The sequence below is a fragment of the Myiozetetes cayanensis genome, unplaced genomic scaffold, assembly GCF_022539395.1.
Source record: "Myiozetetes cayanensis isolate MyiCay16 unplaced genomic scaffold, myiCay2020 scf2-11, whole genome shotgun sequence".
Classification (NCBI taxonomy): Eukaryota; Metazoa; Chordata; class Aves; order Passeriformes; family Tyrannidae; genus Myiozetetes; species Myiozetetes cayanensis.
This window is the reverse complement of record NW_026087411.1, coordinates 101,042,451-101,062,325: the sequence shown is the minus strand read 5'-3', so window position 1 is coordinate 101,062,325 and position 19,875 is coordinate 101,042,451. Positions and strand designations below refer to the sequence as shown.

The following is a 19,875-nucleotide window of genomic DNA, read 5'->3' as shown; positions in this document are numbered from 1 at the left end:
ACAATGAATACAACCATGCAGCCTCTCTGTGGTCACTCAGGCACGCTAGCAAATCTGTAGCTCTTCATCTTCTTTACTAGATGAGGATATGGGAAGGTAAGTAATGATGAGTCATCTGGCAGCCCAAAATGCCAGTTTTCAAGTGCAATATCCTTACAAATAAATAAAAATTATCCCAACACATTGCCTACTTGTTATAAACTTCAGTGTAGCAACAGTGATATGATTATACATGTTCTCCTAGTCAAAGTTAACTCATACGTTGTGGTGGGTTGGCCCTGGGCTGGACACCAGGTACCCACCAAAGCCGTACTCTCCCTGCCCTCTGCAACTGGACAGAGGAGAGAAAAGATAATGAAGGGTTCATGAGTTTTCATATGTTTATATCAAAATTTTCTCTTCAGTCCTAAATTACAGTAAAATGAAATATGGTAGAGAAACACATGTTCCTTAAACACTTTAATTTCAGACTTTCAAAACCACACTGAACTTACATCTTTAGCTATATTTAAAGATGTCACATAATTACATGCCAACAAATCCCAGCTCCAATTTCCTCTACTTAACAGTGTTATTGATTCAACCACAGGCTTACTTTTAATATTTACATTACCATTTGGCTTAAGTATCTTGATATTGAATTCATTGTCATTTCTTATGACAATAATGCAATTATGTGTCTTGATGTGGTCTAATTTTAGTAAAGATTTCATGTATTTTCTAATTAGTATTATACTCTTAGCAAAATGTGCACAGCAGTGAATACTAAAAACTGGTTTTATTAAATATTCCTAGAGACTGATTCATAGCTAGATGTTTTTATTCAGCCCTCAGTCCTGCAAAGAATGTTTTTTACATTGTGTCTACTTAGTTCAAGAATGGCAGCAGCATTGCACAATGACACAGGCACTATCATTGGCTCTGAATCAGCTACAAAACCCCCAGTTTGGTTCACAGGAATCAGAAGCACAGTCCCATTTCCAGGCTGCCTTCCTCTCTGTTGCTCCATATTTTAGGCTTAATGAGCTCTCACATGGCTGGGGCCCAGACTATTATCCCAGCTGTTAACCAACAAAACTTGCAATATCTCTTTGGAAAACTGGGGGGTTCTCAACAAAGAAATCCAAACTGACAAGGAGCAAACAGTTGCTTGTTTTTTTCTCATAACATTTTCAGAATATTTTTTATTGTATTTAACACAAACAAACAGCTCACCATGGCTGTCCCTTCACCAGTGTACTAAAAGAGTGAATGGGCAATACAGGATCCGAAATATATTAGGCACAGGTTTTGTTTTGATACTGTAACTCTGATTTATCGAAGAGGAAAGCAGTCTATCTTGAAAATGATGGCATAACTCTTCCAGACATCAAAGTCAACATTTTAAGCATGAATTGCATCAAATATCAGCTCTTTTTTTTCTTTAAAAATACCTCAGTACGTTCAACCCATGAATAAAACCAACAAACTAAAAAAACCCCAAACCAAACTTATTTGCAAGTGTTAAAATAGGTCCGAGGAGGTTGTTTTGTTTCATTTTCTCAGAACAGTTTTCTATAATAATAATATATAATATAATAATAATTCTAATTAATAATAATATACTATAATAATATAATAATAAAATAATAATAATATAATAATAATAATATGTCCAAGAAGGCAAAAAAGGAATTCTTTAAAAGTAAGGTCTCATCAGATTACGAAAAAATATTGATTCTTGGATGTGCAGTGCATAATTTATAGGCTTGACTAATCTGCATTTTCAGAAACTAACAGATTGTTTTACTGGTTGGTGCAAGTGTTATTGATCCGCTTTCTTGCTGAACTAATAGTACTAAGATAGGACAACTCGCTTTCTGAGCTTTCCCAATGTTTTCCTGAAAAGAGGCCCATTACATGGCAGGGGGCAAAGGACAGGCCTAGATAACACTGTTTAGACATTTCTTTGATGTCCACAGGCATCATCCTCAACAACTGACCACTAGAGACAAAAGAGTACTCCTAGGCTGCTGGAAATCCCAGCCATTCTTCTCACCACCTTTTGATATCCCAAGGCTTCTATACCCTGACCTCTGCACTCTGACATCCTTATTTGAAGGATGGTCAGAAAAGCCAAAAAATTTTTCCTAATTTAGCCAATAAACTAAGGATTTATGTTCCTTTTCATAATTGCTTTATGTCCTAATGTACCAGTGGAATGCTGAGAAGGTTTTACAAAGAGAGTGGAAGGAAAAGTGTCAACAAGGAAAAAACTTTTAATTTTCTGGTTTTGAAACCATTCTTAAACATCTACTTTCTAAAAGCAAACCACTTGTGCCTTGATGATGCCACGTTGTGCACAAGTACCCACAGTATTTCCACCTAGTCAGGGTCATTCAGAATTCTACTTACATGCAGTTAATCTAATTCTACTAACATGCAGATGTTGTTTGCTAACATAACTTCTCTCAGTAAACATACACATGTTAAATGGTGTGCATGCTGTATATTAAGGACTGATGTCAATTTCTATACATTCATATTTAAAAAAAAAAAAAAAGTGACCTTAACGTCCTCTCTACGCTCTGTGTGATTTTATAATTGGATCCCTTTCCCACTGTTTTCCAGAATACTTAGAGAGCACATTTTCCACAAAACTAGCAGTGATTACCATTGGTGCTTTTATTCAAGCAGGTTTTGTTCCCCTCTTTCTGACGGATTAAAATTGAACAAAATGGTCAAATAAAAATAATACACATCTAGCCAAGGCACTGGGAGTCAGGCAAGCATCTAGAGAAACACCCTTCTCCCCTGCATTATTACAGGAGATCCTGTTGAAAACCCACTTTAGTGTAAGTAATAATAACATTAGTAGTAATATTATTAAGTAAGTGTATAATTCTAATAAGACCAATCTACTGACAATCCATAAACATGCAAAAATTTGGAGTTTAGCCAAAGTAGTGTCTATATTTGATCTCCTTTGCTTTGACAACAACTTTTGTAGCACACTGCTAAAATATTATCCTGCCATGAACCTCTATTGCTCAAAATGAGGACAAAGTCTGGTCCAAAATTTGATGGCTTTCACAGTACACAACACTCTAATAAGCTATGCCCAACTGGTAAATTGTTTTCCATTGATTTTTTTTTTTTAACTGGCATTGATACAATTTTTTTCTATGCTAATATTCCTCCTAATTTAAAAGTCAATGATGTATCAGTGTGAATGCAACAGATAAAGGAAGTATACATGTCAACATTTTAAAAATAAAACTTCATATTTTATAATGCAAACATTAGGATCTGTAATGCTTGTTTTAAAGCCAGTTCTAAATCACCTAGTATTATCTACCCACCTCAGTCAATGTTTATTTACTTTATGTAGATGGTTGTTGGAAAAGAGAGACACTGAATCCAGGAAAGAAATGGAGTGTGACTTGAATGACAAAGAATCTTGCCACCTTTAGAAACTCCCTTCTCCTCTATATTAATTACTATCATAAAAAGACAAAGCACATACCAGCAGGAAAAAAAAAAAAAAAAAAGTCAAAGAGAGGGGGAAAAAGAGGGGTTTTTAAGTTTTAGCATTCATAAAATTCTCAGACAAATGTTGATGATAGCCATTTAAGGACTGTTAGAATTGATCTTACTGGTTTTGGATCAAACCAGAACCTGAGGTTTTTTTGTTCGTGATTACTTGTTACCTTTAAAATAAATTGCATGTATTTAAACAGAACAGAGGACTTGATTCTGAATCATTATAGAGCCCTCAGAGCAGCTCCAGCATGAATGTAAAATAGATAAACTTAAACCAGGGTAAAACAAGCTCTACCAAACCACAGATCCATAAATATTTTAATTTGACTGACTCCTGATCATGGATAACACAAACCACCCCCAAACAGGCAACATACATACATACATAAGGTCATACTTATAAAGCAAGAGGAAAAGACTGAAAAATCAGTGGTGTAACTTAAATGCACACAGAGCCATTAAAAAATCTTCCAGTTCTGGCAGGGCCCACTGAATGACTACAGTCTATTTTACAAAGGCTCACTACTGCTCAGATGTTGGAAATTACTGACAGTTTTACCCACATCATTTTTCTTCTGAGCAACCCTGTCTGCACTTTAGCAAAAAAATGTAACACTGTTATAGTCATAGACCTTCACCACCCCTATTGATTTCAAGCAAAGGGGACTAGGAGCCATGCACAGGAGCAGCTGGCAGAGGCACCTGTGACAACCTCTGACAGAAATGCAATAGGAGTTACTAGGGGCAGGAACCTCCTCAGCTGGCACGGGAGCAGTCGGAAGAGGATGTGTGAACAAGGGCTCAGGAAAGCACACCAGCTTTTCATGTGCATGCTTTTATAAACAGCCCTGAGTGTAGGCAAATTCTATGGCCGCAACTATGCTTAATTCTGATGCAGGTAGAAGACATAAAACTGAATAGGTTATTCCTTTGGAGTCCTGTCATTTGTCAGACTATTCTTTCTCCATTGTGTCAGTCATTAGGAGTTTCCAGACTCTCCTCACATAACCTAACAAATACGACTGTGAACGAAATTTCCAATTGGATATATCAGATGTTGCACCTTAAAAAGAAAAATGTATTTCACCTTGGATCCACAGAAGGGCACAATGGAAAAAAAAAAAAAACAAACTTCAGGAATCACAGTAAATTAATATCTCAGTTGCAAAGTCTAAAGGGATCATTCCAATTCAGTAAGATTTAGCTTGAATTCAAGATAGCTTTTTTTCTTTAGAAAGTGAACACACTGCCAAAGAAATGAAATTACATGCAAATACAATGCCACCTAGCAGTGAAAAGACAGTGAAGCAGTATAGCTAATATGAAATGGGAATAGCATCGTTCATAAAGCTTTGTTTTCTTGCTGCCATCCTACACACCATTACTTCACACCCAGACTGGCCTGTCAACATGACCTTACACCTCTGCTGCCACAAGCATCTGGCCCAGGAAGAGATGCCTGGCCTTTATGTCAAGGGATGGAGAATTTCCTGCCTGTTCATACTGCAGGACCATGTTCACATCGTCCGGTGCTTGGCCAAAGGTCTCTAGGCCTCTGTTGAGTCTCCATGGCCGTGACATAACTATTTGTGTGTGGTCTTTCCCCCAGTCAGTTTAATTTAAATACTATGCAGACTGTACTGCAGATTTTATCAGAGCAACATTTTTTAGCATGGAACTAAAAGCATGTGAAACATTACCAGGGATGCTGCATCACATTACACACAGGGTAAGAGACCTACCTCAGTAGAGTAAGAAAATCATGTGAGATTAAGAGAGTCAAAAGTAATTGTGTCATCCACTTTGCATAGTAGAAGAAGTCTTTGAAATAAATCAGCTCCAGAAGACTGCTTAACTTTTGCCTTGTAGGGAAATCATTGAATTTCTGTAAAAGAAAACCCAACAGAGAACACTATTCACACAGTGAACATCATCAGTGGGCTCAAACCTGGGAAGCAACTGAGAAGCTAAGTCACCTGCCACACTTCCTGCACTCTTTTTCATACCAACTGATACTCCCAGTACATCCCTCAGCTGCCTCTGCCTTTCCCTTGTGCACATGAAATGCTGGCTGCATAACAGAAATAAAATAAAATAAAATAAGCATCAGAGAGTGCTGGGAAACTTCACTCCATAAAAGAAAACAAGGCACACACCCACAAGCAAAGACACATACCAACATCTATAGAAGACTCTACGCAACCACTGCCTGATATTTTACAGAACTTAAAATTTTAATTAATGTGAAATTGAAAAATCTAAACTGACTTTTTGAGATCCTAGGGATGTTTTTAAGGCACAGTAATAATAAAATGCCAAAAATGCATAGTATAGTGAAGCATTTGCCTTTTTCAGGGTTTATAAAGTCATAATCTAGATTTTTAATAGGCACATCTATTTTACAATTTATGCAGTGTGAAATTCAGTAGAAGACTTGGGTTATAGTTGGAGAACATTAGGATTTCCTAAGCATTCTGATAATCAGCCAAATTGCAGATAGAGACACGTATCTACTTCAATATATACAGTACATGGAATCATTGACTTCCCCACATGGGAAGGCAGTGAGTGTGTATCCATAAAAAAGCATCCACATGGACAGTGATGATATGGATAGTGATGGTTTGATGACTTAGATGGATGGGAGCACAAAATTATTCAGATGAAGCAATATTCTAGATCATACAAAACACACACGAATGAAGCTACAGAAATACATGGTAGGAGTGCAACAGAAAAAGGAACTCAGTGGTGGAGTGAAAGATAGGTCCATTAAGGACTGGTGGGTCCATTAACCAAAGAACCTCATTAACATAGCTATCTGAACTGGTATGAATAAGACCAGTTTTCTCATTAGCAAACCCAAAGCTCTTCCCCTCACAAGGAAGTTGTAACTGCAATGAAACCTCCCCTCAGTGTCCTCTTCTCCAGGCTGAACAGACCAAGTGACCTTAGCCACTCCCCTACAACCTCCCCTCAAAGTCCTTCACCATATTCACTGCCCTCCTTTGGGCACTCTCAAACAGCTTATCTTACACTGCAGTGCACTACTGAGCTCTCTGACAGGGAACAACAACACACTGCATTCTCCTCAGTGGTCAAAACAGAATCAAAACAGAAGCGTTACTGATATCAAAATTCCACAAAATTCCACAATACCATCATCCTTGGTGATTTTATGTCTCATACCTAGGACGAAAGGAGATTGACCTCACTACCCTGAAAGCTGGATACTTAAAATTCCTTTTTTCAATCTGAGCAAGACCACTGCTAGACAAAAATAAATTTTTGACTAACTCAAAATTAACTTTCTAAGCAATCCTTTAAATGGCAAGAAGAAATGTATTGCAATGCACTTAGATTATATAAGAGATAGTAAATTCCACAATAATCCATCAACAATATTAAAACTATAGCAAGTTCTCCTTGTGAAGCTGCACCCTCGTTTCACATTGTGGAAGCCAAAGAAATGGGTTGCAGTAACAGTAGAAGACTAGAGCTTTCCAAGCACCATCTCTCTGATTCTGCACAAAGATTTGCTTCGCTTTACTTCAGAGTTTAAGGGGATGCTTCTTGGTCTTTTCAAGTTCTTCTAAATACAGAATGTGTACTTTACATTGCTTTTTGTTCAGCCACCATCTTTCATGCATTGGCCTGGTCGATATCTCATGGCCCCCACAATGCTCAACCCTGTATTACACACATGGGATTGGACAAATGCCACTGCCTAGGAAGTATTCCTTAAAAATTGTCTTTAAAAGGAGAACCCCACTGTGAGGCAGAGTACTACACTACATCTCCAAGATTCCTCTCCTACTTTTTCAGTATCACATGAACTTCAAAGAAGGAGACATATTACAACGCTGTGCAGCAAGTGTGTTAGATGCTTGTATCATAGCTGGGGGGCTGGATAGTGGATCAAATGTTTGTCTGATGCTGAGAAGATAAGACTTGGTTTATCTCTTTTCTTTGGTTGCGTGGTAGTTTTAACCTAGGCCTTCCTTGGTGACCAGTTTGTAACCAAGGAAGGGGCAGTGTTCCCAGTATTCCATATGATTTTTACGTAAATCGGGGTATAAATAAGAAGGGAGGAGAGGCCTTCATTCTCTTCTGTTCAGGTGAGGTTCGGGAACAGTAGGTCCTTGCGTTAGTCTCGCTTATCTAAGGCTGAGGCAGCGACCGCTGGCCTGACGTGTGGAGGATTGGAGAGTGCTGGCCGTGTCTGCCAATCCTGCTTTTCTAAGGGACGTGGTGAGATTTGTTTTACTAGTTATTTCACTAGTTCTCGGGTTTGATTGCGCATATCTATTCAGTGTCCCTGTTTGTCCCCTTTTGTTCCTTTTTCCCCTTTCCCTATCCCTTCGGGGGTGTTTGGATTCCCTTTTGCTCTGTACATAGCATCTTAACTGTATATAACTGTAATATACATAAAATATATATATTTTATATAACTAGCTTGATTTCAGGTTCTTCAATTTGCGTAGGTTTTTTTTTTTTCTTTGCCCTAGGAGAAGAAGGGAGGGGGAAGGAGAGGCTGCTGCTGTGGGTTTGGGTATTTAGAAGGGAGCCAGGTCTGAACCATCACAGGTTGTCTTTCTCTAAGGCCCTTCTCAGCATCAGAGACATAATTACCACTGATGTGAATGCTGTGCCCTTCCTTACACAAAAGATGACAAATGACAAAAAATGTGGCAATATATTCCCCCTTTGTGAACAAGTGGGAAAACAACAGAGCGTAAAGCAACATTTACACCTGTGACAGTTTTCATTGAGTAAAATGGTAAAACTAAAAACTACCCATAAAAGGCTTAAATACATCAGTAACAAATGGAATACTGGGGAAAATGTGGGTCCACAAATGAATGGGACCCTCACAACAGAGGCTGCACTGAAGGCCGAGATATTGAACGCCTTCGTTGCTTCAATCTTCACCGCAAGACTTGCCCTCAGGAATCCCTCACCCTGGAAACTAGGGAGAAGGCCTGGAGGAAGGCTTCCCCTTGGCTGAGGAGAACTGGGTAAGATACAATTTAATCAAACTTGACTTTCACAAGTCCATGGGCCCTGATGCACCCTCAGACATTGCTAAACCACTCAGTCCATCTCACCAATAGGACAAGAGGCAATGGGCAGAAACTGCAACACAGGGAGTTCCATCTGAACATAAGGATGAACTTCTTTACTGTGAGCACTGGAACAGAGAGGTTGTGGAGTCTCCCTCACTGGAGATACCCAGAACTGTCTGAATGCAATCCTGTGCAATGTGTTCTAGGATGACCCTACTTGAGCAGGGAGGTTGGACCAGATGACCCACTGGGGTTCCTGCCCACCTGACCCGTTCTGTGATTTTTTGAACCCATTTATAACTCCACCATAAAAAAAATGCCACCAAGATCTGGATCCCTCACGTGACTAAAGCATCCTTTACACTGCAGTCAAGTAAGTAAAACATGTTTTCTTTTAAAAAATTATTATGTATTTACATAGTAAATCAACCATTTTATTCCCTCTGGAGTGAAAGAAAATGAAAATAACTGTCAGATAAGAATGAAACAATCTTTACACTTTTCAGCAACTTCCAAACCAACTTTACAGCAAGTTCCAAACTTTTGTGTTCAAAATTATTTTCACTATTCTTATTTCAAGTAACATCCTGAATGATTACACCAATGAAATCTACAGTTTTATCCATCACCCTGTGTATGGTTTGATCACTCTGTGTATACACTTCATACTTTAATCTCTAGTTCATAAAGAAACTGGCAAAATACAGATAATTTGAAAACATGTGAAAACGTTGTTCCAAGTCAGAAAATTCTATACTTTCTCTTTTTAATGTACTAACGTTTTCATTGATAGAAGCAAAACTGGTGTTTTTAAACCTGCCTCACTGCCTGGTCAGGTTAATTTCCAGTATGCATATACACTGCAAATGAGGATCTGTATGACGAAAACAGTCATAATCATTAGAAACTTGCTTATCATTTCCAAGCACTGTATAACAACACCAAAACGTCACAGTACTGAAGTCTGGATAGGATGGTTATTTTTATTTTAAATAAATATTTATCCTTGGGCAAGGGATAAGAAACACTGTGGAAATAAAAATTTCCCCTCCCAAATGACAAAATCTATGTATTTTCTTCCTCTCATTAAATCAGAAGACTTAGCCCCACACTTTCCTACTAAGAAGCTTTAAAAACTAAGACAGCTAGGTTAAAAACAAGGATATATTTCGCAAGCAACCACTTAGAGCAAGACAAAAAGTGTTAAAAGAATAAGTTAAGTGTCAGGATGAATTCTCAAACCTATAAATACATCTTTGATTGCAATTCTTTGCCAGTATTGACTATTTTTACAATTGTGATGTTAATATACTTCCCACAAATAATTTTCAATTCTATCTACTGCATAATTATATAAATACACCATCAACATAATTACATGCCTTTAGTACGTAAAGTATTGTTGTACTGTATAGCTAGAAAAGAGATAAATTTTTCATATAATAATCAGTATTTATATTTTACAGCATTTTTTCTATGGTATATAATGTCTAAAGGGCAAGTTTCTTTTATAATTTCTTCAGAGATACACCACTGATGATGTTACATCTTAGACTTTCTTTATTTCTGACAGAAACATTCAGGCATGGAAGATAACACGTTGATAATGGCAAATGAAGACAAACTGAAAACCAAACCAATGTTTGTTGGAGTCCTTAGGCGTAATTACAAAGGTACAGCTGCAAATGTCAATAAAGTGAACATAAGGATTGGATTTTCTTAGTAGATTACAGTATATCCTGCCACAGTCTGTGTAAGAGAAGTTTTGAAGAGTTAGGTAGATTTGCTGATTGCCTGAATCATTAACCACAGTTTAAGTGGGAAAAAGCAAGGAATCTTCAGCTGCAGTTAAAGAAACTATGCTTTCCCTATGCACGTGTCAATACACAAATGCAGGCATGTTTTTGTATAATTAAGAATGTCTGCATGTAGATTTTGGTTGTTGTTAGTTACCCTAGCCTTTTATGTCCCTTCATATGACTGTTTTTCACATGAAATAAATCCCTGGTTGGGCCTGATCTCAGCTCAGAGTACATGTTTTATTTTATATGAAGGTGAAAAAATAGGAGTGACAGTTCACTTATCATTCACCATACAGGCTTTGTATTCATTAGAAGAGCCACAATCAATAAGAAACAAAGGTAATTTTCACCTATAGATAATGATGCCCAGTATCACTAGAGGGCCTGGGAGTCTGACAGGGTTCCGTTTATTAGAAAGAATTATCTTTGAAAGTTTACGAGTTCCTAATCCAAATTTCCCTTTACAAACTCGTGTTGTAAAATGTTGCCATTTTATTTTCTTATACAAAATTACTGTTTTTCTCGTGGTTACTTTTACACTGTGTAAGTTCCATACGTTTCAAACACAGAAAAACTGCAAATGTCTGACTTTGCCACTTCTCACATTTTATACCACAATATCTTCTGGGTTTTGGGGGCAGGTGTTGTTTTGTTAGAAGAGAAACTATGGAAGCCATTAGTTTCTTATACAGAATACATCTTTTAGTTAACATGAAAAAACAGAATTCAAACCATAGTATTTAATTTGCTTTTTCACATTAGAAAAATCTTTCCTTAACTTTGTACATATCATGCACAGTATTACTGAAGTTATAAAATGCCATCTAAGAAATTCTGAGCTATTGTATCCAGACTACCCTAATAAGGTATTTAAATACAGACACAAATAGACAATAGATTCGAGACCTAAGTTAGAAGAAAATTTATGCAACACCAAATATTCCAAATACCAATAAATACACAACTTTTAATAGAAAATAAATGAAACACTGCTTCAAAAATATCATCCCTAATAGATATGCACAAAGCAAAGATGATCACAGCATAAGTGAAATTCCATCCCTAAATCATTCTTTTCTGGGTTTGTGCTTATAACATCTTCTGTCAGGAGCTAATCTCACGTGACAGGCCTGATCCAAAGCCATTTGAAGTCAATGGAATGTCTCTTCCTGACTTCAGGGAGCTTTGCATCCAGCCCATATAAACTTCAAGAACAATACAATTCATAGAAGGTTGTTTTAAGAGAACAATAGCTAACTATTGTCTAAGTAGAAAAGAATGTTAGCTTCAAATGAAATTTACCTGCAGTAGTAGATTTGTGTTAGGCTTGATTTGTTATTGGGTTTTTTAATAAACATAACACATTTAAACCTTTCCAAAGTGAGAACATGCCAATGCTTTGGCAGAAGCCACAGAAAATCAAAAACCATAATCAAAACCAAAAAATAAATGTAAAAAAAAAAGGTAATATTGTATTTAGTATTTTTCATTTTTCTAAAGAAACAGAAGATCATTTTTAAAGCCTCAATTAATTCAATCTTTTCTTAAACAGCTGTACATTAATGACAAGATAGAACAGGTTTCAAAATATATTACTCATTCCTCATTACATTAGTAAAACAAAAGATAGATTAAAAAAACCCAAACAAACCCAAACCAGTTTTGTAAGCAAGGGAATGGGCTGACAGGAAAATAAGTTATTTTGTTTTTTCTTTTATAATAACACTCCTGACTCTCTACTGACTTAAGTGAATTTCAAAGCTAGAGCTGACAACTATCATAGCAGACAAAGTGACCAATGTCAGACTGTTATTTATTGTTAGAAAATAATAATATAACTAAAATAAGCTCTGAAATAGCAATTAAGATCATTGTAAAAACTGGTGGAAGCAAAGTCCCATTGCTGTGTTGTGGATTTTCCTTCTTTTATAAGAAAAATGAGACAAAGGAGACAGTGTAGAAGCTGATGTTGATCTGATACACACTTGTACCACTAAGTTTACACTGATGAAAAAGGAAATCAAACTCAGGTCCACCACCTCCACGTTCTCCAATGAAGCAGAGAATGGTAGTTCCAACTTCCTCATTCAGACACTGAATCTACTCACTAGAGCTATTTTAGTTACCTAATCTTGAGATGAAAACACAGAAACTTCCAATTAAGCACAAATATTCCAGAATGCCCACCTTTGGAGAACAATTCTGTGTTTCATAACAAACAAAAAAAACCACAAACAAAAAAACAACCATTAGATCCCACGGATTCTCACTAATAAGACATACAAACCACTGTTCATTTTCTCTGTAGTTAGTTCAACATGTATAACAACAAACACTGTCACTACAGCTTTTAGTAGTTAGTAATTTTCAGAAGGGTCTATGAGGTATTAGATCAAAACCAATGTAGACCATGCCTCAAAAAGTAAAGTAAATGAGACAAAGCTCAAGCAAAAAGCAAGCATCCATGTCTCTAATGTATAGATGTTACAGTTTCTGTCTCCTTCATCTAAGCTTCCAGTAGTCACAACTAAAAATAAACAGTTAACTTTATAAATACAACTAACCAAATTGCTGATTTTTTAGTGTGAGTGGATGAAATTTCATTTCAGGCCACCACAAAATTATAGTTTGTTTTTCCTAAATGAAATGAAACTATTTCTTAGTTCAAACAGCATACCTTCTTTAGTTATTACAAATATTTTCTTACAATACTTGTCAAACAGCCCATTTTGTTAGACTTAAAACCCCCTTTGGGAGTTTTGCCTTTTTTCCCTGTTGTTGCTATTAAATGCATTTCTGAAGTAAAACACTGTCCTAACATGAAGAATCAAACTTTCATGTAAAAAAATTTCAAAACAATATGCAGGCTTTAGCTTTGCTTTTATAATTATTTTTTTCTTCTGAATACACAAATTAATTGTTTTGTTCACTCCAGAACTATATTTTTGGGTAAATAAACCATTTGTATCTTCTGTTAAGTCTCATTTATCCATGTATCAGTTATGCTGCTAACCTACTCTCTTCCCACACAGAGTTGGGACACAAACTGCCCACTGCTAAATATTGCTGGCTGGTATCCTGATCCCCTGCTCTCCTTTTACTCCGTTCTTCTTGCTGCTGGGACTAACATTTCCCTAACCTTCAGGAGCGTCCTGTTACCCCCCTGCCGTCTCCGAGCACTCCCAGGTGCTGATAATCTTTACTCTCTATTGTTGCTGCTGCTGCTGCTTCTCCTTATTTTGGCAGATGCTACAGCTTTGCAAGTTGCACGGATCTTACCTCTGAGACCCTCTTTGTTGCTCTGTCTGCGACCACGCTGGAAGCAGGGAGTGATGGATATTAGGGAAGCATGAGCCTCCCCTCGCTGTTTAGCAGCGTGGTCTGCAAAGAAAGATAGAGATGCTGCTCTCCCCTCCTCCTCCTCCTCCCCCCTCGCTGTCCCAGCTTCCTCCTCCCTCCTCCTTACTCCCTCCTTCCCATCCACAAGCTCTAGGTCTGCCTGTGCTTCCACACAATGCGCTACCTCTCAGCACCAGTTACCTAAGGTCAAGAATACAAACCCCTCACCCTTCCCCCCGCCTTTTCCTCTCCGGCCTCATGCATCCTCACCCCTGCTTCCCACTGAATATGGTATCTTCCCAACGAGACGTGCCTTATTTGGCTCTAGGGTCTAAAGTGCAGACAATTTCAGCAGCCTGAGGGGGAAAAAAGAGTTATAAAATAGAAGATGAACAGGGAAGACCAGAGATATGAAGGGAAAGTGGAAGTCTTCTGGAGAAATTGTAAAATTTGGGGTTTTTTCTGTGTGTGAGTAAAGATCTAGTCACAGTAGCCAAAGCATGCCATTTGGAGATTAGTTTAAGCAATCTATACAGATAAAGAAGAGTGCCCTGGATAGCTAGTTATCTCCCAAATCCAGCTTACCTATTGTTTATGCTCTTTGTTTCTCAATCCTTATTCTAAATAGTTTTTTTTTAAAGAAGCTTCAAACTTTTCCCCTCAAAAGCCAGATTTAAATACCAGCATAATCTGATGATGCAATAGAGAATGAAAGTGAAAAAATAACAAGTGGCATTTTTTAAGATTATGAGCTATGAAATAACCCCTTTAGGATCACAGAAAACACAGGCACAAGTCCTCTGACTTTCCAGCTTGAATGACAAATGCATTTAAGGGGTCTTTTTTCACTTTCAGCAGTCATGATGACAAGAAACATTTTCAGACAACCAGTACATGGCTCCTGAAAATCACATATAATTACAACTAGCCAGCATATTCTTCTTAAGGACCTAATTTTAGATACACAATAAAATAGTCCTTCTCAAGTGTTTATTTTTGTTACAGAGACTGTGGAGAGAGGTAGGTAATGCTGAAGACTTCTAAAAGATCTTGTCTGCTTAAGGTTAAATACTTTAGGTGGAAAGGATCTCCCTCTGGAGGTCTGGAGAGGCACCTGGCTCTCTCCAATGATGTATGAAGATGTATTAGACACTCACTTCATGAGGTCTCTTTTACTGAGTACCTAAAATTAAGCAGCAAGTTAGCTACTGCAAAGCCAAGGTCAGACACAGTGAAGGGGTAATAATTACAAGTTATCTTAAAACTAGTCCATGTTTCTTCATTGTTAGTTCCCTCATAGAGCAACTAGGAGGCATGACACATCTATGGTCATGGAGAACATAGTCCACAGGACAGAAAAACAACACTCACCTTGCCTGGATCATCTAACAAATAAAAGATACTTTCTAAGCAACATGCACCATATCAAAGCAATCTATTGATCAATCTTTGTAAAATTCTTGATCCACTTGAAAATAATCAGAACACAGTCTTTATCTTCATTCAATGCTAGGACAAGCTCAGCAACTTGTGCAAACAACAACAGATTTGGTCCATTTTGGGAATAATAATCTAAGTGATTGAACTGCAATTAAGGAACTAATCTATTTACTCTGTCATAATAATCTCAGCGACTTCGCCCAGACATTAAGACTTGAGAAAAAATTATAATCCAGAATTGCCAAATCTCATATGCCGAGGATGTGATTCAAAGAAGCAGCTTCCTCCACCTTCTACTCTACAAGACCTGTATCCCAGCAGAGTGTTCTATCCCCTCTCCCACTTGAAGGCACAGACAGGGTAACTCTTGCCAAACTGTTTAAACTTAACCAAATGTATCTGACGCATTCAATAATGCAGAATGAACTACAGTGTTGTGCTGCAGCAAAAGGGTATGCTGCCTATTTGCATGATCAAAAGATTTGCACCTCAGTGTGTCTCACATAATTTAAAGATCCAAATTAATGTCACATCTCAAAGCCAGTACAGAGCTTTTTCAAAACTCAAGTCAAAGTAAAGACCTGAACTTGATAACTTTTGACAGCCAGACTGCCAGAATCAAAACTTTGCCTCCTCAGGGCTTCAATATGCTTTTTAAAAACTAGTATCATCTTGCACTATGTATGGAAATATTTCCCACCAACTTCCAGTATACAGACTACTTTCCAATAGCCTTTACCAAACCATAAGGACGGCAGTACCACTCCTAAGCTGTGCTAAGGACTAAGTCAGAGTTTTTATTTTAACAAGAGGTAAACTTTAAAAATAAAAACTGGTAAGATGTTTAAATGTTAAAATAAGGAGAGAGAAACAGATTTCTCATCTATTTTGGTGCTAAAATAACTCTATAAAATCATCTAGATGCTTTTTCTAGAACACTCCAGAGATGTCACATCAGTACAACTTCTGAAGGTCAGAATGTCTTTCTGATGATCAGCAAGGGAAGCTTTAGAAAGGACAGATCATTTGAAAGTAACATATCACCAGGATCAGAGGTTTTTTAAGCCACATACAAGGCACCTGAACTACTAGGTATAAGCTTAAGACATGTAACCTATAGCTTAAACCAACATCAGTACCAGAAGAGCAGTATATGAGTGGAACACCAGTGTCTGACTGATGACACGAATACTGCTGTTACAAAGATCTAACATTGTACAGCACAGAACGGTGAAGTGACAGAAGATTTTCCAGGATACCCAAATACAAACTGTGAAAAGTTGCAGGAGTATCTCATAGAAGTGGATGATTGAAAAGACAGGTTAAATTAAGTAATAATAAATTAAAATCAATGGATGTGCAAGAAAATACCTGCCTTGTGGTTCTAACAAGCCATAATGGCACTAAGGGCAGGAAGAAGAGCCGAGATGCTGACAGTATGGATACTTCATAGAGATTTGGAGATCAGTGGAAGAGTAAAAGCAGCTGACCAGAAGAGTTACCTACCCAGAGAGTGGGAGAAGAAAGACTGGTCAGAGAACCAAAGCTGGGTCCAGCTCTGCCCAGTCCCTCCAGTGCAGGAGTGTACCAGCAATGGCAATGGACATACCAGCACCATGAAGTGCAATCCTTTCCCTTTGCAGCAGACACTTCTTCTCTTTGAACTAATGTTTTTGCCACTGCTTCAGCCAACACCAGTAGCCACAGAACCAGGCAATCCCAAAACCCCTTCTTTCTTACTACCTGCTTTCGTCGAGGTTCAGGGAAGTAACTCAGCACAGAAAGAATGGAGGGATGTTGGTCCCAAAGCCACACTTCACAGTATCACCCTCTGATACTTTTTTTCCCTGCTGTTGCTGCAGCTGCCAACTGTATGTGCATAACAATCGGCTCTTGCCCACTTAGTGAAGAGGTTTTGAGCACCATAGACAGTTTTCTGAACACATCAGCATAATGCTCACTAATTATCAAAAAGACACACACAGTGTTAGGAAAACAAGTGAGAATAAAGACGAAAGTTTGACACTGTATTAAGTCCACACTTGTAGACTTCTTGTACGCTGCCTGTGTATCTGGTCGTGGGATCATGAGATAATTCATGTTCCAAGGGGCCCCAGGAGGTGTCTAGCCCAATCTCCCAGTCAAAGAAGGGTCAGCTATGAGGTGAGTTTGCTCAGTTTTATCCAGTTGTGTTTTGGATACCTCCAGGAGGGAGACTATACAACCTCTCTGAGCAGCCTGTTTCACTGCTATACTGTCCTCATATTGGGAGGAAAAAATCTTTTTCCCTTTGCTTTATTTTTTTCCTTCAAATTACATTATTATTCCTTTCAAATATCACATTTGAAAAGGCTATAGCAGAACAGAAAATCAACGTACAAGAGCGGCTACAGATTTGAAATAACTTCCACACAAAACAGATTAAATAGGCTATGAGTCTTCAAATTGGAAAATAGGTAACTGAGCTGACAAATACCTATGAAGCTGAAAATAATATGGAAAAAGTGAACTGAAAAGAAGTTCTTCCAGTTTCTCATAACACAGGAATTACAGAGTACCCCGTGACATGATTGAGGAGAATATCTGAAATAAAATTCTTTTGTTTTTTCAAACAAATTAAAATTGTAGAACTCACTGCTGTAGAATGTAACAACTGATAATTTTTTCTTTCCTAGGGTTTATGATTAGATAAATTGCCATCTACAATCAAATAATTTATTCTTATTTTTTAGAATTTGCCTTCTGATCAGAACCACCTCAAGGGGAAGAAAAGGAGGCTGTGGGAGACCTTACTGTTCTCTACAACTATCTGTAAGGAGGTTATAGTGAGGTGGGTACTGTTCTCTTTTCCCAAATAATAAGCAATAGAATGAGAGGAAATGGCCTCAAGTTGCACCAGGGGAGGTCTAGATTAGATATTAGGGAAAAATTCTTCAGTGAAAGGGTTGTCAGGCACTGGAACAGACTGCCCAGGGAAAAGGCAGTCACCAATCCTGGAAGTACTTAGCAGATGTGCCGACATGGCACGTAGAGACATGGTTTAGTGGTGGACTTGGCAGCGTTGGGTTAATGGTTGGACTTTATGCTCTTAGCTGTCTTTTCCAACCTAAATGATTCTCTGATTCTAAGGTTCATCATATATCATAGCAAAACTGAATTTTGCCATTCCACAATGGCAAATAATTTTGTTCTGTCAGTAGTAACTGCTACCTTCTATTTTGTTTGTGGTGGCAAATCCAGAGGAATGGAAGGCTAAGAACAGAGGCAGAGAACTCTGCTCAGCTTTAATACTCTAGGCCTGGAGGTGATCTAATCTTGCTGGAACACTGGGACCTGTTCACAAGGGGTGTTACTCCCTCATGGTGAGACATGGAAGCACTGGGCTAGAGTAGCACAGCATGGATATTTGGAACACAGATGCCTCCATAATGGAAAAGACTACCTGAGTTTTTCCAGTGGTTTCTGCTTTTCCAGCATCCACCTACAGTTTGCCTCCCAGTGGCAGGTAACCAAGCTTGCCAGAAAATCTTTCTCCTCTACCTTCCCTCAACACAAACAGGTGCCCTTTATTTCTCATCCATTTCAAGTTCTCACTGCTGTAAGACAGGGAGAAAGAAGAAAGAATGGCAGTGGCCAACCCAAACAATTCCATGTTAGGCTTGAATGACTTTTATATATCTACAGACAATCCCACCATCAGTGAGTGTGCTAAATCAGAAGCCTCAGTGCACACATAACAGCAAGCTACTCTACTTTCAAGAAGATACTATAGAACACTTTTTCATATTATGAGATAAAATTAAATAATAAAATAAATTTAAATAATACAAAACCAACAAATAAATAATACAAAAATGGGGAAATCTTCACCTAAACTAAAACAAAACAAAACAAACCCAACCAAAACAAAACAAAAACCAACCAAACATCAAAAAAAAAAACCCACAAAAATCAACTTCAAAGATACTTTGAAACTCAAGATATAAAACTAACCATCTCATGAGAACATACTTCAACTTTTTCATATATTTAGAGTTGACAAAACTAAATACATCAGGGAATTTTGCACTTCCTCTGCAACTCAAAAGATACAGGAATCTTCTTCTGTTTCTAAACTCTTTAGCATGGATGAAAATCTCCAGCATGCTCTGTTAAGACCTGCCTAGAACCCTTAGGCTCTGGCAGATAGCTTGCTGCCAAATTTCCAAACCATATTAAGAACACAATATTCACTGAACCTTTTTAATAAGACACACCAGTGTTCATATGCAGCAAGCATTTGCTAGTTACATAGCCTTTAATGTCACCTTAAGGGTACTTTTTCCATCTATATGACTTCTTTTCTGAATTACAGGTACAAAAAGTAAGAGCTTCAGTTTATATCATGAGCTAAACCCCACATATATAACATGATACCACATCCATGACTTCTAAGTGCCATTCAGGACATGACAAAAAAGAATGTTTAGCACTGTGCTGTTCAGATCTGATTAACTGACTTGATCTTCCTCATATTTCTACAACAAAGTGAAGAAACAATAGATCTGCCTTCTTAAATTAATAGACGACTACTTGCCAAGTATACAGGAATTCTTTTTTTCAGTCAAATTAAGCTGAGCACACCAAAAAAGAGTCTACTATTGCCAGAAACAGATTTAAGTCATTACATTTTACAGCATAAAAATTTATACCTTTATGCCTAATTG

At 37.6% G+C, this 19,875-nt stretch overlaps 1 protein-coding gene across 2 annotated transcripts in view; it reads right to left on the bottom strand.

Moving 5' to 3' along the window:
• The window catches only part of GREB1 (growth regulating estrogen receptor binding 1), a 93,040-nt gene extending 79,280 nt beyond the window's left edge, over window positions 1-13,760 (bottom strand). The window contains exons 1-2 of one of the 2 annotated variants that reach the window (XM_050315274.1): window positions 13,670-13,760; window positions 5,265-5,407 (exon numbers count right to left, since the gene is read on the bottom strand). The gene's annotated coding sequence lies outside the window, so the exon portion shown is untranslated. The remainder of the gene's footprint in view (window positions 1-5,264; window positions 5,408-13,669) is intronic. The other variant, XM_050315276.1, reaches the window with a different exon arrangement.
• Between the last annotated feature and the right edge of the window lie 6,115 nt (window positions 13,761-19,875).